The sequence below is a fragment of the Paramisgurnus dabryanus genome, chromosome 17, assembly GCF_030506205.2.
Source record: "Paramisgurnus dabryanus chromosome 17, PD_genome_1.1, whole genome shotgun sequence".
Lineage (NCBI taxonomy): Eukaryota > Metazoa > Chordata > Actinopteri > Cypriniformes > Cobitidae > Paramisgurnus > Paramisgurnus dabryanus.
Genome location: NC_133353.1, coordinates 8,932,884 through 8,958,200, shown reverse-complemented (window position 1 = coordinate 8,958,200; position 25,317 = coordinate 8,932,884).

Here is a 25,317-nt window from a genome sequence, read left to right as displayed (position 1 = left end):
TTATAACCAACATATATTTTGGCCATTTTTGTTTATTTTGAAATATATTTTAAAGCATTTATATTTGTGTCACATTAAAACGTTGTATGTTACAAACCTGTAAAAATACACTCTAAAAATGGTAGAGTTATTTTTGACCCATAATGGGTAAATATTGGACAGAACAAACTGCTGGGTTAAAATTCAGCCAATGCCGAGTTGTTTTAACCCAGCTGTTGGGTTATTATACATGGTTACATAACAACAACCAAACATTGGGTCATTTTTATACCAGCATGTGTTCTGTCCAATATTTGGTTAAAAAATATCCCAGCCATTTTTAGAGTAACATGTTTAAAAAGGTTCAAATTAAATATATTTTCAACTGTAAAATATATACTTTTAATTTCACATTTTATACAAATCTTTATATTTTGGCAAATATATATATCTTTTTTGCTGTAGGGGAAATAAGAAATGTATTTGTTGCCCCTGACATACATTTTGAATTATATGTTAATAAATGAAGGTTAAAACTAAATATATATTCAAAAATAAATGTAATTAAGCTTTACTTTTTACTGAATGTATTTTGCATATATTTAAAAAGTTTTGGCCAGAGAAATTTATATTTTTTTGCGTATATGGGTCATTTCAAAGCAAACATTCCCCCTCGTGTCATTTTAAAGCCATATGACATTCTGTGGTTCATCTGTGGATCACAAGGGGTTTTTGCAGACTAATATGAAATACAGTTTTTTATGTACTTCCAAAACTAGGTGACTTCTTTATATAACAAAAGAAAGCATGTACTCTAGTAACCTTTAAAGTACCTGTGTGTATCAATAAGCTAATGCCGATTCAAACGTATCCACAACCACAAGATAAGTGAGCTGTTAGTCAGCTTCCAAAAAAAAAATCCAACAGATGTAAGGTTTGGCCGTACACATTGACCGGTTGCAACAGCTTCTGTTGAGAGTCTATCCAAAACCGATTTCACAAGCACCCGGTGTCAGACACAAATATCTAACATGCTAAAGTCCAGTGAATTCCTCCCGAGACCTCGCGGCCAAACAGACACATCTTTGTCTGAACTGGTGCTTTCATAAGAGCAGTTAATTTGGTGAAAGGCTTTCTAAAATGTTTATGTTCACACTGGGGCAGCACGATGTGTCAGCAAACCCCTCTGACCTCTCCGCTTCCTAACACATCCAACACTGTGAGAACAACCACACTCCGTACTCAATTAGTTTACAGGTCAAACCTCGGAGCAGGCTTGGATTTCTCCTCCCAAACCCAAGATATATAAACATCCTGTTAACAAACCCATTGTGCTGATAGGGTAACTGTGACAACGAACATGCACATATCTTTCAGCAGATTGTTTGTTAAACTGTCAGCTGAAGTCATCTGTCCTGAGGAATCGGGCAATGTAATGTCATTCCACAATCCAAGAGCTCAGATGCAAAACCCTCGAAGTGACATGTTTTCTTGTAAATGAGCACTTTTAATGGATTTTGCATAATATTTTGGATTTTGCATATGACTTGAATACAGGATTAAGTGAAAGTATTCAATGAACGTATAATAGCGTCCGGAGAGCATCCGGTTAATATCATTATCTTGTATCTGAGCTTCTACTAATACGCTTAGGGGCTGGACACACCAAAACTTTTAAACGCGGCTGAAAACGCCTTGAGGACGCCGAATGCCAGCTGTTTTTCAGCTGAGTGCCAGCTTTCTTCCGCTCTGCACTTTGGTAGCTGTGATACTTCAGCTGCGAGCCGGTTGGTTGCTGTGGTAATGTCCCGCCCCTCCTCTACTGTGATTGGGCGGCCGTGTGAGAACTGACATTGACGAGCGGAGCTTTTCTCCCCAAGTTGAATCTCTTTCAACTCTCGACGCTCAGCGCCGAGCGCGGAAAAACCGCCGAGCGCCGGTTTTCAGCGCGGAAAAAACCCGCTAGCTGCTGGCTTATTTGAAAAACGCCGAGCTTCCATTGGAAACAATTGAAAACATGCGCCGGCCGCGGGCGTAAAAGTTTTGGTGTACACAACCCCTTATGGTTTTAGCTTTTCACAAAAAAAAAACTTCTTTTACTACATATTTATGACTCTTTCAAAAATAATTTTACTTGTGCCTGATAAACAACATAAATATTTAACTACTATTTCGTAAAAGTAAAAAAAAAAATTATGATTTATATCATAAGCATTCCCTGCTCAAAATGAGTTTAAAACTCATGGAATTTCAATAATGAATATATGCTTTTTACAAATAAAATATTTTTGGTATACTCTTTAGGCACAATCTTAAAACAAGGTGAAAGTCAGCATAAAAACAGAAGTTGTGATTCTCTTTTTTCCCTATCGTGACATATATCCGAGTGACACAACTTCTGAATGTAGGGCTGGACTTGATTTTGTCTATCGGGATTTGTATAAATCGTAGGAAGTTGGCTCTTGCTAACAAAACACAAAGAAGATCAACTGCAGCTGAGTCCCTAATAACCAACGCGATCTCACAATAATTTTATATAATATTTAACAAGTTGGCTAGTATTAATTTGTACGACATTCGTAAGTTTCTGTACGATTTACCTTGACCCCTGTGACATTGGGGTTAGGTCCAGGGATAGGGGTTGGGTTTCGTTGTTGTTTTTTTCATAAGAATCGTACGTTTTTGCATGACCTCATATGAATTCATACGAATTAGCCAACCCGTAAAATATGTTCGAATTCTTGTGAGATCAGGCTGTAATAACTAACTTACTTAAATGTGCCATAGAATGTAAAACTGTATTTACGAAAAATCAGACGTTACATTCATGATGTACGCCACAACATTAAATTACACATGAAATTAATTACAATGTTGTTACAATGATAAAAACAAAGTTGTGACTGCTGAGTTAGCGCTATATGCTAGTTAATGCTATATGCTAGCATTTAGGCTGAAGTACTGAATGAGCTGTCTGAGAAACAGCCAATCAGAGCAGAGCTCAACATTATTATTCATGACCCTTTCAAAAAGGATAATAATAGATCATTACATTCTAAAGACAAATCTTAGGGTTGTAAATGGACATGTAAAACTGACTCTGGATCATTTTTGGACCTTATTAAGCCACAGACCTTCAATGTAGATATCAGAGAACAATTTAAGAGATTATTACAATGCATTCTTTGGCACCTTTAATGTTCTTATAAAGGCACATGATAATTATGTGCACAGATAAATTATTTATTTAAAACAGTACAATATTCCATAAAAATAAGATTTGTCCATTTTAACTGACTAAAAGTCAAGGAAATTCCTTGGTGCAGACCCCCATATCCCAGAAAGGGATTTTATTCAAGATATCTGTTCAGTGTATCATAATCAGCAACTCTTTTGTAAAAAGAAAACCCTCAAATCTCATTAAGGGTAACGGGTGGTGACGTAAAAAAAATAACACGCAACACATGTAAAAACTTACCCTAACTGATCATAAATGCGTCTTTCTACGTGAACTGCAGACTGAACCTTTTTGATGTTTTCTTAACCTGTAACACATTTGTGATATTACTACAGAATTTACTATTTTCAGATAACAAATTGTCCTCTGGTCTGGAAACTATTTGAGCTTAATAAAGCGCGACAGGCACCTGCATTGTGGTTTCTCTTTGTGGCAGAAAATGTTCAGTTTAATCATGTATATAAGAGCCTGCAGGATATTACAGCTCAGACTATAAACAGATCTTAACTCAAGTATGGCAGCTCAGTCAATATTTACATAAGATCAGTGTTGGGGAAGTTACTTTAAAAAAGTAGTGTTTGCTCGTTACTCGTTACTTTTTAAAAAAGTAATCCATTACTTTACTTAGTTACCGCCTTTGGAAAGTAACTTTTTACGTTACTCGTTACTTTTACGTTACTTTTATGTTGCCTGACATTGGGCAGAACCCAATATCTGTTTCTAAATGTGTAGGCCTAAATAAAGTTATACTATGGAGGACATAACAGGTATTTCTTTTGTGCTCTTTATTATAAAAAAGTATCAATAAGTTCCTTAGGAACATCATGGTAACCTCAAAATGATGAGTCATATGTCTCAAAATAAATTTATCTGAAAGTCTGTTTCTTCTGGGGGTAAGCACAAGACCTACCAGGCTGAACAGCCTTTCCACTAGTGCACTGGATGGTGCAGGGCCAGCCCTGGCCAATTTGCTGCCCTAGGCAAGATTTCACCTGGTGCCCTTTAGAATCCCAGAATCACAATTGTGTTCCGATCATTTTGTTCATAACTTACACAGAAACAAACTGCACAGCTTTGTCTTGTTTTTCTTTATTTTGAAAATATTTTGGAAACACACACAAACACACGAACACATACACACAATACCCTGTTACTCAGGCATTTGATCTTGACATTGTTAAAATCTTGTCTTTTTTACATGTTTTAACACTGTACATTTAACTTAAAATATTTAATTGTGTACAAGAAAACAGCTCTTATTAATTAATTATTAGTAGCATGTTGTAGTGTCTCGGGAGATTGTGCTCATTGTTAAATAGCTTTGTGGCTATACTGCACTGGAGCGGCAGTTTAAAATATAAACCCAGAATTCAGCGAACGTCAAGAACAAGAAAAAAACAATAAGGCCAAGACGCGGGATTTAAATTACGTTACACGGACCATGTATAAATTTCAATGTTTCTGGATAGAAATACCAACTTTGTCTGGTATTAATAAGCTGCACATTGGAGTGCTGGCTGCTCCCCGCGGTGCTGAAGACGCGTGATGGCACATATACACAGATATCTACGTGCAATCTATTGGAAAGTGGAGGAGTCATTAGTTGGGTTAGTAAAATAACTAAATTACAGCTGTTAAATAGAAGAAAAAAAAATTTTTTGTAAAGAGATATATTTTTTTAAGTTTAAAAGTGCAGAACTCTTCTCAAGGGGAAGAAAGCTTTTCCCCTTTCGTGCTTCCTATCGGAAAGCCCAGATGAGTTAGTTGGGTTAGTAAAATAATTAAATTATAGATTTAAGTACAAAATAGTATTTATATAAAGAGAACTATTGAAAAAGTGCCGAACTCTTCTTAAGTGGAAGTAATAATGTAAAATAACGAATAATTATATAATAACGAATAATAGTTTCCAATAGGTTGCACGTAAATATCTGTGCTGCCACCAGTACTCCGTCCGAGGGCGTCTTCAGCACCGCGGCCAGCACTCCAATGCGCAGCTTATTAATACCAAACAAAGTGAACAAGTTGGTATTTCTGTGCAGAAACATTGAAATTTAAACATGGTCTGTGTAACATTATGTAAATTCCGCGTCTCTGTCTGATTGTTGTTTCCGTTTTCTTGTTCTTGACGTTCGCTGAATTCTGGGTTTACATTTTAAACTGCCGCTTCAGTGCAGTATAGCCACAGAGCTATTTAACAAGCACGATCTTCCGAGATACTATGCTAAGATACAATTAATACAAAACGAAATTCACTTCAAACGGAGTGGGTAGACATGATTTTGACCACTTTATTAAGTTTGTTTTCGTAGAAACCTTTCTCTAAAGTGAATTTCGTTTTGTATTAATTGTATCTTAATTTCAATCAATGTTTTATCAACCAATTGCTTGAATTTAATAAATAAGAAATAAATAAAAGAAAACGATTTAGTTTTATATTTATGTTTAAAAAAAATATTTCATTTAAACATAAATATGAAGCTGAATCGTTTTCTTTAATTTATTTCTTATTTATTAAAATCAGGCAATTGGTTGATAAAACATTGATTAAAATTAAGATGCCTCCATCCCTCAAAAGTTAGCGTCAGCTGCTTCTTGCTTGCCATGATTTCTTTGCAGACTGATACGAGCCTCTGTCATGTGTGTGGACCTTATATTGCGCAAGCACGCAGATGGCAGTGTCGCTGTCAAATCTAACCAAAAGTAACGTTGCGCTGAATTGGCAAATGAACTACGTTACGTTACCAAATTTTCAGTAGTAACGCGTTACACTACTTTTTTCTCAAAAAAGTAGTTACGTTACTGTAACGCGTTACTTTGTAACGCGTTACACACAACACTGCATAAGATATATAAAGTTTTATGTGTGGATGCTTAATAACCAAAATCCTGTGTTATACGTGGTGAAACTGTGCAGGATGAATAAAGTTCAAATAGATTTGTTTCAAGTTTAAAACAAATCCTGATTCAGGGGTTAATAGACAAAAAAATCCCAAACCTCTCTATTACATTTTGGTTCAGTATTGGATTTTATTTAAATGTCATGTGAAATAAACATTAAAAGCACACGACACACTGTGCAGAACAAGTTAATAAGTGGTTTGTTCATATCACGAGGATGAGCAATGTGCCTCGTGTGTTAATACATCAAAACCTGTTTACTTGCATATAAACCTACTACAGAGATGATACGCTGTTTAAACATACAGAAACTCCCACATTCCTAAGAGCCTCAGATAAGTCCATTAAAGCTGGGTAAAACTCTCACGAGGGCAGTTTCCAGGGGCCGGGGCGGGTGGTGGGAAAGTCTCGCATGCCTTCCAGCTTGACAACAGCAAGAGACTGCAGGAACGGTGCAAGAAGTCAAAGCCGGGCATGACAGCGGAACAGAAGAGTCGATATTTAATCAACCACATGCCGCGACGGCTTTTGAATATTTGATGGCGCTTTTCTTCGATGATTACCTTCCCATTATGGTATCTTGTCACCGGTTGAAGGGAAAGGCTTTGGTTCCTATTGTCTGGGCTCAGCACAGGGTTGGTGTCCTCCAGGGCTGGACTCTATTGTCAGACTGTCAGCTGGCTGCTGTCCTGTGTTACCCCACTGTATACTCTCAATTTCACCAGCCCACGGTCTTCTGACCTATCACACTCGCCATTCACACGCTGCCGTTCCCTGTGGCCGCAATAAAAGCAAAGAAAGGAAAGTTATGGAGCGAGAGTTTGTACCGCACAGACTGAATGAATGAACACCGTCTTGATCCCACAGTTTAATTTACTGCTCTACATGAGTGAAAATGGATTATGAGATGCCATGTTTCATAGAGAGAGAGAGAGAGAGAGAGAGAGAGAGAGAGAGAGAGAGAGAGAGAGAGAGAGAGAGAGAGAGAGAGAGAGAGAGAGAGAGAGAGAGAGAGAGAGAGAGAGAGAGATGTACCCTGTAGAGAAGCTTCTCACCCAGCCGGGCCTAAATGACAAGTGAACATTCGGCCATTGTGCTGGTGATGTTATTAAAACGTCCGAGTCCTATATGTTTCTTTAGCATACAGGTTTTTACATCCTGAAGTGTGTTTCTAATGTCAGTCAAAGTTTTTAAGTTCAAAAACAACTTTTTTAAGAAGACCTCTTTCAGGATCACAGTTGCGAACTATCATGGTATTGAGTAACTGTAACAATATTAGGCCCGGATTGGTCATAGGGAGGACCAGGAGAATTCCCGGTGGGCCGGTCTGTTTTTTTTGGCCACGAGGGCCGGTGTTATCATGCCACCAGGTTGAAGGTTGCTGTCAAGGTCACTTTATGCCCAAGTTGATTGTGCCCCAACTCCCGACCACGGAGTAATTTGTGCATTAGGGTCCATAAACATCTAAAACGCATGGACAACGAAGGACGCACCGCCTTCTTCTGCTTTCTTCTGCCAACGCAGGACACGCTCACCTGGGAACACGAGTTTTGTTTTAGAAGTGTCTATATTTGAGTGCACTTGCCGCGCGTTTAGATTTAAAGGTGCAATGTGTACATTTTAGCGGCATCTAGTGGTGAGGTTGCAAATTGCAACCAATGGCTCAGTTCACTGATCACCCCTCGCTTTTGAAACGCATAAAGAAGCTATGGTAGCCGCCACATCGTCAGAGACAACTTAGTAAAAAAAGTTTGTCCGTTAAGGGATCAGTAGAAACAGAAACCGGCACAAAATGGCGACTTCCATGTAAGGGGACCCTCGGTATGTAGATAAAAACGTCTCATTCTAAGGTAATAAAAACATAACGGTTCATTATGAAAGGTCTTTATACACCCCTGACAATATAGTTTTGTATATTATTAAGCATTTCTGTCAAGAGATTCTTCTAAAAATTACACACTGCACCTTTAAAATAAACTTGAATGCGACTTGATGCAAATGCCCTCTAAAAGAAAAATGATCTACAAATCGTATATTTTATCTAAGTTATAGATAAATCATAAATCATCCATAAATAGTTATTCTTCATCTATTTCAAGAGTAAAATATATATTTCATGAAAAACTCATCAGTTTATTGGGGAAAAAAACTATGTTCATATCAATATGATGTTTTCTCAAGTAAAATGTTGAAGACCATTTTATATTTGTTCTTTTTGACACAAGAGAGGACAACCATACATTATTTGGCAATTTACAGGATCTAAGCAGTATACTACCAAACAGATTAAGATAAGGATTTTTATTTTTCCGTCTGTTTCCCCTGCATACTTGATAAATCTTGCTTTACTTTTTCAACCGAACAGGTAATCTCCAGACCCACCATTTTTAAAAATCGAAATATAGGGGAAAACACAAACACACTGGTTCCTTTTCAGTCATTTTTGAATAAGTTTAATTGCATAATATTAAAATACCTTATGGTAGGGCTGCACGATTATGGCAAAATCATTGTTTTAGACTACTGTATTTGCACTGAATTGGAAATGATAATTTTGAAAAATACAATGAATTGCAAGGCTGCAGAGAACAGTGCACTATTGCAGACTTAAACTACTGAGGATTTAACAATATTATTTTAATGTAGTCAGTGGGCCGGTCTAAGACATGAAACTCCAGGGCTGAAAACAATATAAAGCTATATGAACAAGACTGCAGGTGTATATTTAACAGCAATACATTCAAACCCCAAATAAGATTTATTGTGTTTCTTTACTGTGGTTTAAGCAACCACAACACTTCCGGCAAAAAAGAGACCCCGGGTCGTACAGATGACTGAGCTCCAGACCAATAAAACGGTCCCAAACTTTCTGGTTAGTATAAATGTGCTCCACATCGGCCGCGACCTCCTGATGAAAGACCGTGGGCCATACGCGATAAGATCTGTTTGTGTAGGCTTCGCTCCACCAAAAGAGCTACGAGCCTGTAAAAGGAAATCTCAAACACTGCTGATGTCGTTTCAGAGGAAATACTTTTGGCTGGTAATTATTGGCTGGGCGTAAGCCCTTCCTGTTTGATGAGCCACTCCACAAAATCACTACAAAGCATCGTTTCCGTGATGTAAACTGTGTATTTAAGATGTATTTACTCTAAGGGAAGAATTTACAGATCTCTTGGCATGTAAAATCGTCTGGCTTAAGTGAAGTTCAAAGAATTTATATCTAGTGCCATCTAGAAAAGAGCAAAATAGCATAAAATCAGTATCCTATGACTCTGACTTATTATAAATTTACGCTACTAGTGGCACAAAATGATTAGTTTTGACAATTAGGTCACTTTTACAGTAGGGTTAGGGTTTATTTTTGATAACTGGAGAAATGAATTAGGCCTACCTTCGTTCAAATATCATATCTAACGTGTATCAACAAGCCAAAGTTAATGTGTAAGATTAATGTGTACAGTGTAAAATTTTTGCCTGACTGCCGAACATCTTGGCACAGTTGTGATCCATGCTCGTCATCTCCCGTCGTTATTAGCGAACCAAAACATTTTATTTTCAACAAGGTATTTGTTTCAGAGATAAGTTTAGCCACTATTCAAACCGATAAATAAATACAGACCAGAAGTTCACTTTGATTTAGCCGTGTGACCGCGACAACGTAAGTGCCTCTCAGGAAATCGTCTATAAAAAGTGTAATATAGCATTCTAACTCAAATTGTATTTCATAAAATGGCCCGTTCTGGTTCTTCATTCTGATTGGTTGAAACGCGTTCTTAGCCGTGATAAAATACCCCGGTAAACCCACGGTTCAGACTGCATTACATAAGTATCACTGCGCCACTGTTGCTGCGTACTGATTTATGAAAGTAAACACCACAGTCTTTAATCATATTTTCATTGTGTCTTTGCTGTGTCTGTGTGGGAATGGCGCTCTGTTGCAGCCACACTTGATTCTGAGGAACTACTTTGTTTGGCGGAAGAATAATATTTGTACTAATATAATTACAACTTATTTGTGTTTTATTTTATGAAATCCTGCTAACGTTATGCATATGAAGTAACTGTTTTATAAAAGCAATAAGCCCCGCAAAGCAGTGGGGTTACAGTGCATTTTATAACAGCTAAGGGAGTTTTAGGCCTAACAACGCCGCTTAGCTGTTAAAAAATGCACTGGTAACCCACTGCTTTGCGGAGCTTATTGCTTTAATCTAACAGACAAATAGATGCATGAGTGTTTTTTTTTTCTATTGCCCACAACAATATTTTTACAATATGTTTTCCCCCAAAAATACAATAGACCCTAACTAAACACTAAGAAATATCTTAAATGTGATTTTTTTACCTTATTTAAGTGCCTGTTTTCTTTTATTTTACATAATTTTATGTCACCAAAATCAGCTGGTTAATGCTGTTGTAGTGTACAAACAACACAATAACAAAGTGAATGAGCATCCTTTATCCTTTATAAATAAATACAGGCCTATAATCATTACGTTCTTTGTCACACTTGCACTAGTTGCACCTGTGATTTCTGTAACGTTACCGACTTTACCTTCAGCGGAAGAAATCCACCTGATGAAACTTTCAAGAGCAGCTGTCAATCCCACAATCCACCAGGGCGCGACCCTCAGTTTCTGTATAGATAAATTAAAGGGGATATTTCACAAGACTTTTTTAAGATGTCAAATAAATCTTTGGTGTCCCCAGAATACGTATGTGAAGTTTTAGATCAAAATATTATATAGATAATTTAATATAACATTTTAAAATGGCCACTTTGTAGGTGTGAGCAAAAATATGGCGTTTTTGGGTGTGTCCTTTAAAATGCAAATGAGATGATCTCTGCACTAAATGCCAGTGCTGTGGTTGGATAGTGCAGATTAAGGGGCGGTATTATCCCCTTGTGATGTCTGTTTTTTCACATGCTTGCAGAGAATGGTTTACCAAAACTAAGTAACTGGGTTGATCTTTTCACATTTTCTAGGTTGATAGAAGCACTGGGGACCCAATTATAGCACTTAAACATAAAAAAGTCAGATTTTCCTGATATGTCCCCTTTAAAAATGCTCCCTCAATGGCAGTCTCGAGTGTCAAGTTAATTTTCAATAAAAGACATGCGGAAAGCAACAAAACACGAGCTGTTTCACAAACTGCGTTTTCCATTACTCTTGTGCCATGTGTGTGATATACTATTTACAGAAATACTTTCTAAAAATACAATACAAGGATCAGGTATATTAAGATGCATAAACACATTTGATAATATGTACATTTACTGAATGATTATTTTAGGAAATTATTTTTTTATAATTTCCTCAAGCGAAGGCTGTCCATGGCTTTATCAGCGCTGTATTTTTGAAAGCCATCCGGTCTGTGACAGATCTCCTTTCCTGTCCCAAAGGATTTACTGTAACTGTATCCACTTGACCTCTGCCACCACCGTCTGAAGATATGACACTATTGTTCTCATTTACTATTGTCAAAGACAACATTAGAAAGAGTTATGTATGTTTTTGTTCACCGTTATTGTGTTTTATTTTTTCCAGTCAAGCATTGTGCCCGGTGCTGTCTGCGCCTCATAAACGTTAGTGAAATATTCATGTTGTGTTCTTTAAAGTGAACTCTGATGTCCCTCTACAGCAGTGAATAAACTAATTGAACCCGGGTCACGACCCGCAGGCTGAATATAAACACCAGGTTCTCTTTCAGGTAAGCTTCAGGTGATTGACACCTATTTTTCTTCTAGCATTTTATAATGGATTAAGTACACACAGATACACGCTGTCATTATGTGTCATTCTGAAATTTGCCAATTATATGTTATTAATATCTCCCCTCCTCCAGACTATATTTCTTAGATCAAAGCCGGCTTGTTTGGAGCGTAGACGTCCGAGTTCAAAGACCAGGACGAGTCTAAACAGAAACCTGGTTTAATCTCTGTAATTACTGTGGTTTGACACATAACTGACATCACGTATCTGTATCTGCTAATGCTGATGAATGTTTCACGGGAAGACAAACTCTCCGGCCCTCGGAGGAGTGTGTTTCCAAACAGGTGGATGGAAAAGCTCAAAAGCCTGACCTGAGGTGAAATTTTGCATTTAGACGACTAGATGGGCAGTAACAAGGCGAGCACGTTCAAACATGCAACTCGACGTCTTGTGTTGACTCACAGCGTCCAGCACTCAAAGCCTGGAATCCTAACGAAGCCCTCGGCGGAGCGTCATCTCACGCATCCACCTGCCTGCCCCGTTGACCGGGCCCGTTTATCGGGTCCAGGTGGCCCATCTGCGCCCATTCACTCTCGTGTTTGCCCGGTGATGTTTCTGACCCAGAAACCGTCGGACTAATTATTTCACATTATCAGCCCCACTGCTTTCCCTCTCCGATTTCCGGAAAGGTTGCGAAAATCCCAGCCACCCGAATCAGAGAGTCCACATTAACCTCTGCCCCCCTTCTGATGTGTGTGGCTTGGAACGCTCTCACACCCAGCCGTGGTCCCGTTGACACATCGCTGCCGAAACAGAAGCTGTTTTGACGGCCTGAAATTATCCCTAAGTGACGCTCGACAATGTCCTTCATTGTTTCGGGCGAGGAGGAGGGTGCTCTCCCAGCTGACATTTTCTGCAATATGAATGTCCGGGCCCCCACCTCCATCCGAGCAAGTGGCGTTTTCAGCAGGGCGCTTCGCCGCAGAACTGAGATAATGAGAGGCCATTCACCAGAACAAGTCCAGTGGAATTACACGCTCCACGTCGGCAAACGCTAATTAAGTCGTCAATGGCGATTCCCATTCACGAGCGGCCCAAAGCTTCCGCTCCCTGAGGAATGTAATTAGTTTATGTTCACTGGTAAAGGTTAAAGGCTTCTAAAGGGCACGGTGAGTGTTTTCTCTGTGAGGTTTTTGGGCGAGATGTTGCCGTAATTGCTGGATGTTTAGATCTGCAGGTGCGCGCTGAGGCTCATTTGTGCGTTGGCAGTCGGAGCAGCGCCCTGACCGCGGAGATCGAGGGTGACAAGGCCTGTTTGTCTGGCTGGCCTTGAATGAGTGCTCAGTGTTTGTCCGCTACCTGTTTTGTGCTTAAAAAGTCTCTCAGCCCTTGACACAGATTTCCCATGAAGTGATTAAGGATGATCGTGAAGCCTACGATAACACAGCGATAAACCTGCATCATGTTTCCTGCTGAGTCTGCAGTCTGAACTGAACATGATGAGATACAAAGTCATTCATGCATTTTTCAGAGTCTTTTCCCCCGAAGCACAGGGGTGATTTTACGGTAGGTTTTTCATTTTAGGGGTCTCGCCCCAAATGAAGGTATAATAAAAAAGAATAAATAAATGAGATACAATTTGTTTGTAATCAGGATAAGGTTAGGCCTATATGCCACAATGTGAATCTGTATCAAAAAAGCATGAATCTCATGATCGCTGATTACTTCATATTATCCTACATTGGATAAATATTTATATCTGCTAATGCACTGACTGCATGCAATACTGGCACAGATGTAATTTAAGGCTGAATTTTAAACTTTTTTTCTCACATCTGATTTACTGTCTGTTAAGGCGGAGTGCATAATGTTTGAAAAACGCTTTGGAAAAGGGAGTCGGGGCGACTACCAAAACACACTTGTAGCCAATCAGCAGTAAGGGGCGTGTCTACTAAACAACATCCTTGCCAGGGTTGCTTATGTGTGGGACGGGTCTATCAAAAGAAGATCCAGATTCTATTGGGGTAGGGGCGTGTATGTTTAGGTGATTTCAATAATCAACATTGGCTTTCAAACATTGTGCACTCCGCCTTTAATGAAACAAAAGATTTCATGTTCACTGCAGTAACTATCGTAAAGTTGATCTGGAAATCTAAACTCCACGAAAACCTTAAACTTAACACTTGACAACAAAGTAATTTAGCCTATTTAAAATAATATGGATTAATCTTTGTTACAAAGACTTTTTGAAAATAGAAGGAAGTGATTTTTTTATTGTTGTGTAGGAAGCGTGTCACGTTTTCAAGTTTAAGGCAGCAGTCCAGTCAAACACAGTTAATCTCATAATCATACAGTAAAAAGATCACTTCAAGGATAACAACATGGCATAAAGTTCTGTTGTAAAACAAATACTATGCACCCTCTTTCAGCCAACGATGAAATCATTATGTAAAATTGCAACTTATGGGTTAGAGTTAGGGTTAGAGTTGGGTTTGGGTAGGGATGTCATTTTATGTAAATCTAACCCTAAAGCAAAGTGACAATAGTAAGAAAATAGGAAAAATTTTCTTGAGTAGCCTAACCAATACGTGATAATCACACAAAAACAGGAATTCGTTATACGATTTAAAAAATAATGCGAAAATTCATGATAATAACACGGGGAAAAAAAAAAAAAAATGACTATAAAACTGGCTCCACGGATCTGCGCGTATGTCCTGGCTCCAAACTTTTTTTTTACGTAACATGGCAGCGCCCATGGCCGGACATTTTTGGCTTCAATTCATTACATCTTTTTTTACATTTTTGAAAGTCGCAGACGGGAAAAAAGTCTGACCCGCTGCCATTTCCATATTAAATTAAAAGGGGACTGAAGCGATCACGAATCCGTGTTCGGTTTATGGAGCTAACAAAAAGCCCCCCAGAAATGGCACCAATGCCGAAGCAGTTGATTCCACACCCTTAAAAATTAGGATTTCAAAAAAGTTATCTTTGTCTGGCTGTATGCTTTCATAAAGAACCTTTAACATCCACAGACCACAGGTTGGAATAAGGGTATTCAGACTATTTAATGATAAGAAAGAAATAGTCCTATACAGCATGTTTGACTTTAAGATTTGTTAGAAACTCAAAAATGGTTCTCTTATCTGCCACCGCTGATAAACCTTTACATAGCTGTATGTCTTATCAGTGTGTGTGTAATGGGATTTGACCCCTGACCATGGTGGTGTTGGCACAATGCTCAACCAGTTAAGCTAAAGGATCAAAGACACAGAATAATCAGAGCTGTCAGAGGATTCAAACTGATTCATAATTCATTCATCAAATTCATTAAAATATCATTATTGATTATAAAAGGATTTAATAAAAACGTGTTTGTTTTTTATCACTTAAGATAAGTCTACCACTGATGATTGATTTGTAAAACTGGTTTGAATCAGTCTAATGTATGTCTGAATGTGTCAGAACGGTTAATAAAAAAACATTAGATTGACTGATGCTGTACACTCTGAAATGGCTGGGTTATTGAAATGAAAATTAGCCCACAATTTATTCACCTTTATGCCATAATAAATGTTTGTGAGAGAAAGCGATTCATGTTTTTTTTTTGTGTGTTTAGTGATTGACATGCATGAAGGGATTTTTGAAGGAACTAAACCTTTAAAAAAAACACCTTTCTCCAATGACAGCCATCAAAAGGTCGCATATTTTTTATGTTTTGTTTATCAGAATTATAAGTACCATTTTGACATAAAACATTAAATATAACAATTATGATAAAGAAATGTCAAGTCAGGTTTTTTTATATACAGTAGCGCTTTTAACACTGTTGCATTGTTTCAAAGCAGTTTTACATGAAAGACAAATTAAAGAAAACACAGAAAAACATGGAAATTATTAAATAAATGGTATTTTGTGTTGTCCTTATAGATTAGATTATAATCTGATAAAGTGGTTTATATGCTTTTTCTTTATAGAAGAGTCAAATAATATGATACATAACAGAAATCATATTAAACTAGACATGTATTTCCATCTTATATGCATGTGTAGTCTAATATTTGCATTAATAGACAGACAGACTTGTCTTGAATCCATCTGTGATTAAATTGTGAATTGTGATACTGTACAGATGGTTTTTACAGTGAAGATAATTCAGAAACAAGATTCTGTAATGAACAGTCAGATGAACTCAAGTATTTCTTGAACTTTCCTTTGTCTGAATAATTCACACCTCTGTTCTAAAGTCTTTATCTGTCAGCTGGAACACAATCTCATTTGATTTGATGACCAAAGTCACAATGGAGGAGTAAAAGGAAACAAGTTGACTCATACTTGAGAGCGACCCAATAAGTAATAAATGTCAATGGCTCCCGGAAGTGGTTAATCTCGAAACGCATGCTAATGACTGAGCTCTCAGCATCAAAGAGAGAGACATCACAAAAACCACATCAGTGCACATACAGACACCTCACACCCGCGTTCACCCGTGAAGTGTAAGGAATCGTTACCGGTTAACTGCCGCGTGTGATCTGTATGATATAATAATGGCCTGTGACAGCAAACACAGATCTCACAGATGTACAGTAATCTCTAGTTAGCTAAACTAATCTTGTAATCCAACACATGTATTTGAAGTCTTGTTAACTCAGTGTCAACACATACAAAATCACTGGACTTAATGAAGAATGCTTTTGATATTATATTTTGTTATGTTGAAAAATGATTTACCGCCTGCTGTTTGTTTTCTCTAAAAAGGGAAATATAATAGATTTGCTTTTATTTTGTGTGCTGGAACAAGCTTTCTTTGCTGGGTTATCTAGTTAAGGTGGTCTGCCAGTTCCCAGAACCTCTTTAAATCCATCAAACAAACCATAAAACCACCAGACTAAGCCTAACTTGTTTGGTGGCCATAGCTTAGACTAAAAAAGTGGCCTTTTTTGCATGGAAGATTTAACAGCATTTATATATGCATATGAAAACAAATTCAAATGTTTGATAGTTAATAAAAACATGTTTAATAATGTTCAATCAACTGTCTGATATGAGTTTTCTGGTACAACATTCTGAAAAATGGTGGGTTATTTTTAACCAAATGTTGGGGTAAAAATGACAAACCCCAACCATTGGGTTTTTATTAACCCAGAATTATTTTTCATTTGACCAAAAATGGGTTAAACATCTTGGGTTGAAACAATCCAACATAGTATAAATTACAACCCAAGAGGGTTGGACTCGTCCTTCTTGTACATCATACAGTACAAAAAAACAAATCTGTCTTATAAAAGACACTGGTGTGATAGATGACAGGCTTTTAAAAATGCTTCAGTGAGATGAATGTGTCTCTTTATGTCTCCGGACCAGGTGCTGATCCATTCACACTAGAACTTCTGTCCCGGGAGCCCCAGACGATGATCCTTTTGTGCCTTTGTGTTTCTTTGTTCCCCCAACTCAGTTCTTCAGTAGGATCAAAATTTAGAGCAAAGGAAAAAACAGAGCAAAAACATTGTTTAAAATGTGTGACTTATTTTGTTCAAGAGTGCAGAGTATTTTGAACATTATGATCAATATTTTTTTACTAAGTTTCTCTGTAATCCTCATTTTATTTAAAACACTTCAGCAAATGATTTCCAGAACAGTTTTAATCAAGCAAACAGTATTTTTGTATTTATTTTAAAGTTTTGTCTAAGCCAATTGTGTAGTGGCCATTCAATGTGGCACAGCCCTGCTGAAAAAACAGCATAGACCAGCATGATTCCCATGCTGGTCCATGCTGGTTTGGTGCTGGTTTAGCTGGAGATCACCAGCATACCAGCACCAAAACATAACATATGCTGGTCTTGCTTATACGACCAGCATGGGATGCTGGTGCTGGTATGCTGATGACCACCAGCTAAACCAGCACCAATCCAGTATGGGAATTATGCTGGCCTATGCTGGTGGTCACCAACAAACCAGCACCAAACCAGCATGGGAATTATGCTGGCCTATGCCGGTGGTCGCCAGCAAACCAGCACCAAACAAGTATGGGAATTATGCTGGCCTATGCCGGTGGTCGCCAGCAAACCAGCACCAATCCAGTATGGGAATTATGCTGGCCTATGCCGGTGGTCGCCAGCAAACCAGCACCAATCCAGTATGGGAATTGTGCTGGCCTATGCCTGTGATCACCAGCAAACCAGCATCAAACCAGCATGGGAATTATGCTGGCCTATGCCTGTGGTCACCAGCAAACCAGCACCAAACCAGCATGGGAATTATGCTGGCCTATGCCGGTGGTCACCAGCAAACCAGCACCAATCCAGCATGGGAATTATGCTGGCCTATGCCTGTGGTCACCAGCAAACCAGCACCAAACCAGCATGGGAATTATGCTGGCCTATGCCGGTGGTCACCAGCAAACCAGCACCAAACCAGCATGGGAATTATGCTGGCCTATGCCGGTGGTCACCAGCAAACCAGCACCAAACCAGCATGGGAATTATGCTGGCCCAGTAGCGGAGTGGCCATTGGGAGAGTCGGGACATTTCCCGGTGGGCCGCTAGTGTTTTGAGGCTGCGAGGGCTGGTCTGATAATAGGTATTGCAAGTCTGGCGGCCTAAGAGTATTCATATAACGGCAATAAACGTCTCATATAACAATAAATATCCACATATAACTTAACTTAACAGCATAATGAAATGAATAAAAAGACAATGAAGCAGGATTGGCATGAAAATTGTATTATTATTATTAGCGGAAAAACGGCAATATTACTGAAATAATCTCTGAGGTAAATGCGAAATACGTTAAAATAAATAAGTAATAACAGTGGAAAAAACATTATTATCTCTCAAAACTTTATATGACAAAATTATATTTAAAGGAAATATTACAGTTATTCAAAGATGCACATATTATTCCATATTACTCCCATTTATGAGCACATTCATTTCTGGCCTCGCTCTGTTATGTAATAGCTGATTCAGGTGCGCATCTCCGTCTTTTAAACATGTATCATTTTGTATAGTTACTCATTTAGGAAAATTGACCATGACTTAATGATTTTATTATTATTATGAAAATGTTTTTTTTTTGGCAGATTGATTACAATTTGTATTACCCTAGTTTTACTACAAATAGGCTACAAAACCTTTTGTAGTAACCACGGTGGGCCGGTGGTATACGAAATTTCCCGGTAGATTTTTTGGTCCCACTCCGCCCCTGTGCTGGCCTATGCCGGTGGTCACCAGCAAACCAGCACCAATCCAGCATGGGAATTATGCTGGCCTATGCCAGTGGTCACCAGTAAACCAGCACCAAGACACAAGATATACTGGTCTTGTTGGTATGCTGGTTTTTCCAGCAGGGTGATGGGCTTTTGACAACCCGGGTTCCCAGCTCGAGGTGGTTCTTTGCTGGTCCTTTACCCCTCTCTCTACCCTGTACTTTCCTGTCTTCTCCTAAACTACTGTCTGTCAAATTAAAGCAAAAATGCCCTCCCCAAATAACTTTAAAAAAGTTTGTCCTCTTTTCTTTAGGCCAGGGGTGTCCAATCCTTCTCCTGAAGGGCTGGTGTTTCTGCATAGTTTTGCTCCTACCCTAATCAAACACACCTGATCTAGCTAATCAAGGTCTTACTAGGCATAGGCCCTGTCCCAAATAGCGCACTTCATGTAGACTTTCGGTCTCATGGCTTTAAATTGCACATGCTCGCTTAGTCTACGAGTCCGTACCCTGCTGAAAAAAACAGCACCAAACCAGCATGGACCAGCATGGGAATTATGCTGGTCTGTGCTGGTTTGATGCTGGTTTAGCTGGTGGTCACCAGCATACCAGCACCAAAACACAACATATGTTGTCCCATCTCTCATCCCTGCTGAAAAAACAGCATACCAGCAAGATCAGCATATGTTGTGTTTTGGTGCTGGTTTGCTAGTGAACACCAGCTAAACCAGCACCAAACCAGCACCAGCTAAACCAGCACCAAACCAGCACTAGCACCTATTTTCGGCGTGACGCTTGAGTCTGTCCCAAAATACGACTCCGGTGCACCCAGGTGGATTCGCATCAAGGGCCCTAAAGTCTGCACTACATGATTGTGTGTGTTGAGGGACGTTTCAGCTTAACTACAGGATAACGGCCCCCCAGGACCGAGTTTAGACACTCCAACCGGTAAGCAATTACAAGGCTGCTTGTTTTTCAAGGAAAACCATCCCATCCGTTCAGTCATATTAAAATCTTAGACAAACAAACATAAGGATACTTGAGCAGCTCTTGTTTGCCTGTCTAACGGTTCGTCTTAATCTCCAAGAAAGCAAAGAGAGATTCAATTACAGCTTACATAGTTTTCAGTTTGTATTTGGACACATGGTAACGCTTCCTTGCGATGAAAAACAAGCAGATGCAAAGTAACGGTGAGCATTCACGGTCTGGAGATGTTGATTTCTTTCAGTGTGTGGTGTAACATCACACAGGTTTGTGCTGGGCATCAGATGAACTCTGTTTTGTTTAGTATCGTGTTCGCTGATGGGCTGCTTTCACCTTGTGAACTGTTGCATGAAATGTGCATTTGGAACAGTGTAAATCTTCTCCAAACAGGACAAGCACTGTTAGACAACAGAACATTCATTGTGTGAAAAATGGCAACGCTATAGACCCTCATAATCTCTCTTTTCATCTCCACCCTCAGCTGTGAACAAACAAAGCTTGCTTAAAGATGCAAAGACGTTTTCAAGTCGACATGACATAGCTGTGATTAGACGGAGCATCGCTTCCCTGCATTCGTTGCTGTTCAACATGCAATGTGAGTGCTGGTAAATGTAAAGTCCACTGGTACATTAAAATTCAGTCTTTATTTGCATTTATGCATTTGGCAGACGCTTTAATGCAAAGTGACTTACAGTGCATTTCAAGTTATACGTTTTATCAGTATGCACATTGTACTCCTTTAATTTATAGGCTGTAAAATATACAACTGTTAAGATTTCATAAGAGTCGAAGGAAACGCCACAACTCAAAATTATGGATACACCTCATTTTAGAATAACTGTAAAATAATCAAAACTGACACCTGGTAGTTATCTTTAACCACAAAAAATGTGAACAAATCAACCTTATCTTATATATCAGCTCTATTTTTAACTTAAAGTGCTCACTGTCTGTTGGTAAGGAGCTGTAGCTTATTTGCATTTAAAGGTACACACATGCTCCCACCCTAATTGGGGCATTTTGGACATGCTATAATAAATGATCTTTGAGGTATTTTGAGTTGAAATCTCACAGACACAGTTTGGGGCACACATGAGATTTGTATTACATGTTGTAAAATTAGGCATACTAGGTGCCCTTTAAGAGTACCTTCAAATAATACAGTACCATGTTATGATCATGATCAAGGTAAAGAAGAAAAAAACATAGTATAGGCCTACTGTGATGCCCAAAAAACAAGGTGTTGCCATGACATACAGTTTAAGAACAAGGAGATGTAAAACTTAAAGGGGACATATCATGAAAATCTGACTTTTTCCATGTTTAAGTGCTAAACTTGGGTCACCTGTGCTTCTATCAAACTAGTAAATGTGAAAAAGATCAACCCAGTAACTTAGTTTTGATAAACCAAGCTAATTGAAATATGGCTCCCCTTGTGATGTCAGAAGGGGATAATACCGCCCCTTAATCTGCACTATCCAACCACGGCACTACCATTTAGTGAAGATCACATTTTTGCTCACACCTACAAAGTGGCAATGTTAATATGTTATAATAAATAATCTAGATGATATTTGAGCTAAAACTTCACATATGTACTCTGGGGACACTTAAAAAGTCTTGTGAAATGTCCCTTTTAAGAGTAAATGAAACTGTATTACCATAAAGTATTTTTTTGCTAGAAGTTTGGTCTGCGTAAGTTCAGACAGTTCAGCTTCATGTCATTTAACATTGCCTTTGCCAGCATACATTCAGAAAGACACAATAAATGAGATCTGAGCTCCACACTAATGGATGTCACATGTGTGTTGGTCTGAAGATCATGAACTGTTAGTAAACCACACGAGCGTTTCACTGGAGCCCAGCTGCTGAGGTTGGTGAGCAATTCTCAGAGTCATTTATTAGCACATGTGGCATTCATTATCAAAGAATTTGTTAAATCGAAATGGAAACCGGTAGCAGTTGAATAGTCAAATCCAGCGGGATACACCACTGTTCCTGTAGTTTACACCACCCGCTCTGCGTTTGTTGGCCTCACGTGTGTCTACAGACCTCTGGGTCTCCTGGTCTGCGCTTTTGAACTTGTCGTTTATGGAATTGAAGGGTTAATGCAAAAACAATACTGCCTTCATTTTCTCACCCCCATGTAGGTCCAGATTCGTACGGCTTTCTTCCGTATGTGAAACACAAAAGATGATGTCACGAGAAAAACCTCAGGGTAAGTTCATGATGACACAATTTTTATTTTTTGGCAAACTTCAAAATAGTTTCCACATACATAGATGTGTCAAAAACTCTCACCTCACATCATCAAAAGTAAAACTGGGTCCAGGTTTGAGGCACATTTGAGAGGATTTATTGTGACACTTTGTTTATGAATGCTGTGTAATAAAAGGGCCAAGTTGTTCCTCAGAGGAGTTGGCAGAGGATTGTGTTTGTTTGGCAGTAGGTTCAAGCCATGTGTAATTGGTCAGCTTTACACCTGCACTGTAAATGTTCAGCTTTATGTAAGAAAGAAAGAAAGAGAGTCAGTCAGTCCCGCTGTTGATTTGCGGATGTGGTAAAGGCTCTCTGCAGGTGCACGTCCAGTGTCATTTCTGACAGCGTTTAATGGCTGCTGTATAAAGAGGTTTCTCTTGCAACTCGCTGAGCTTGTGTTGGGGAAGAATAGACTCTTGTGTTTACTGAGACTATAAACCACATGGACTCTGTGTGGACCGGGTTACTTCAGCGTTTTTACACTTCTATATAATCCAAACGGCTGCGCAAGCGCACAGCCAGGGTTGCCAGATTTGCTTATCAAACTCAGCCCAATGACACAAAACTAGCATGCATACCAATGACTATTAACACCCAATTACCAATAACTAATAAACAAAATCTTTTTGTCTTTAACCTGTAGAAAAATTTAACTTGTTGAAAAAGCAAAAAAAGTCTGCAAAAAAGCAGAGGACTTGGCAACACAGTGCAAAGCACCTCTCTTCAAGATCAGCCATAATCTCTGGATAAATGTGATAAATGTAAGTCAAAGGTGAGTTGTAGAAATTTGTTCTTAAGAAGTGTTTAGATATCGGCAAAGAAAATGATGCTATTTTATTGCTTTATGTAATGTTATGAAAGTACACAGGAAAGCTGCAGAATGTACAGCACGTGACCCCATTACCTTAATAATGCGTGTTGCCATTGCCTTGCTTTTGCCTGTTTCTGTGATGAGAATCATGTGATACGTAAATATAAGACGTGAACTTAAGCACAAGTCCTCTGCGCTTGTGCACGAGGTATTTTTGCATCTAATTTAGAAAATACTACAATTCACGCGTTTACATGCATACTTTTCTTCTGATGATCAGATCACAAATAATAATGTATAAACTATGTATCACTGGAAAGCTCTAAGAATGTAGTTTTCATTCACACTGTAGCAGTAATAACAATGCAGTGGCAGTAATTTATTAATTTGTGAAAAGAGTATGCAGCAAACCGTTGACACCTAGTGGCCGTTGTTGGTAAAATCACTAAAAGTGTAACACTAACCTTATTTTTTGTGATTTTGACTTGGATCACAACTACACTAATTTAGACTTAAGTATTAAATTTATAGCATTACTGGTGTGAAACATTTTTATTTTTTTAATTGTATGAATAAAATATATACTTTATTGTATTGTTTTTATTTATTACACTGCTAACTGCTAAAACAGTTTATTAATTTAATATTTTCACCTGCAGATATTTCCGTGAAAAACTTTAAGACGTTATCATAGTTTATGTAGTAAAAAAGGTGTAGTTTTCGATAACTTGCCCTTTGAAACCTTTTATTAAAGGTTTATGTTTTTATTACTCCAAAACATTGTCGCTGTGTAAACAAACAGTCAAACCGCATCAAAAAGTCGTTGTCATGTACAAAAGCCCCTAATTTTACTGAGCATAGATGTTTGAAATGTTATCACAGTCAGATATAGGTTTAAGTAATAAATGACAGAGTTGGTACTCATGGATTTCTTTTTGTGTTGTGCTTGAAATTAAAACCTGTGTAAACATATTTTTTTTTTTGCACTAGTTCACTGGCTCACATCCAAAGACACCCGAGCTGAAAACATGATGTCTTCTAGTTTGTGTTTATTTGTGTATTATGGCTGATGTTTTCACTTCCTTTGGGTTTTCTTGTTTGCAGTATTGCCTGCGAGAGAGCCAATGTCCACACATTTCAACATCTCAGTTTTTCCTTGCACACAGATCCCACCCCAACTTGTTTGTTGTTTGTGGATACATGTTGTGCGTGTGTTTTCCTTTGGGGTAACAGCGTGTTTGCCAAATTCTAATTCAGGTAATGGTTTCCAACACATCATGACCTGAAGTGAAAGTATGGGTCATAATGAAAGTTACATCATAAACTTTATATGCCGTGCGTCACGCTCTGTTGACCGCTGTCCAAACCACCATCACATCACACGATAATCACCTGTTCAAAGAATTCGCAACTTGGTAACAACCACAAAACTAATGCCAGATTAGCCTGTCACCTTAATGAAACGTCTTAGAAAACTTTATGAAAGATTTAATCAGACAGCGGCCAAGTAGCTCGTCTGTTTTAGGCTTACGTGAGATGAGAAAATTTTCCATACCAGCGGGTGGCAGTAGTTGGTATTTATTACTCAAAGTGAGAAAACCGAAGAGCTACAAAACATAAACAAAGCAGCGCTTGCTTACCAGTTTCACACAAATCTCACTTACAACCCGTGTTGGGGATAACGCATTACAAGTAACGCGCATTACGTAATAATATTACTTTTCTGAAGTAACAAGTAAAGTAACACATTACTTTATAAATGCACACATTGAGTTACCTTTTTAAAAAAGTAATGCGAGTTATTTTCGGTTTTTAATTAATTCAATTTAAAAATAAAATAATATACTGAATTAAACTGAACATATTTACCTAGAATTATGCACTCTGTGCAACTGAGCGGGAACATTGTGAATCAGAAACGGAGAGGGCCGTTCAGAGCTTGACATTTTTGCAATTTATAAAAAACACCTGAAAGGCCTGAAAGAGATCAAGCCCCAGCCAAGTAAAAAAAAGTAACGCAAAAGTAACTTAAAAGTAATGTAAGCATTACTTTCCATGAGAAGTAACTAAGTTACGCAATTAGTTACTTTTTTGGGGAGTAACTTAATATTGTAATGCATTACTTTTAAAAGTAACTTTCCCCAACACTGCCTACAATAGATGGTTTGTGATATATCTGTAATGTCTTATGATCTTTTTAAAATATTCAGAGATGCAAACAAAAATGA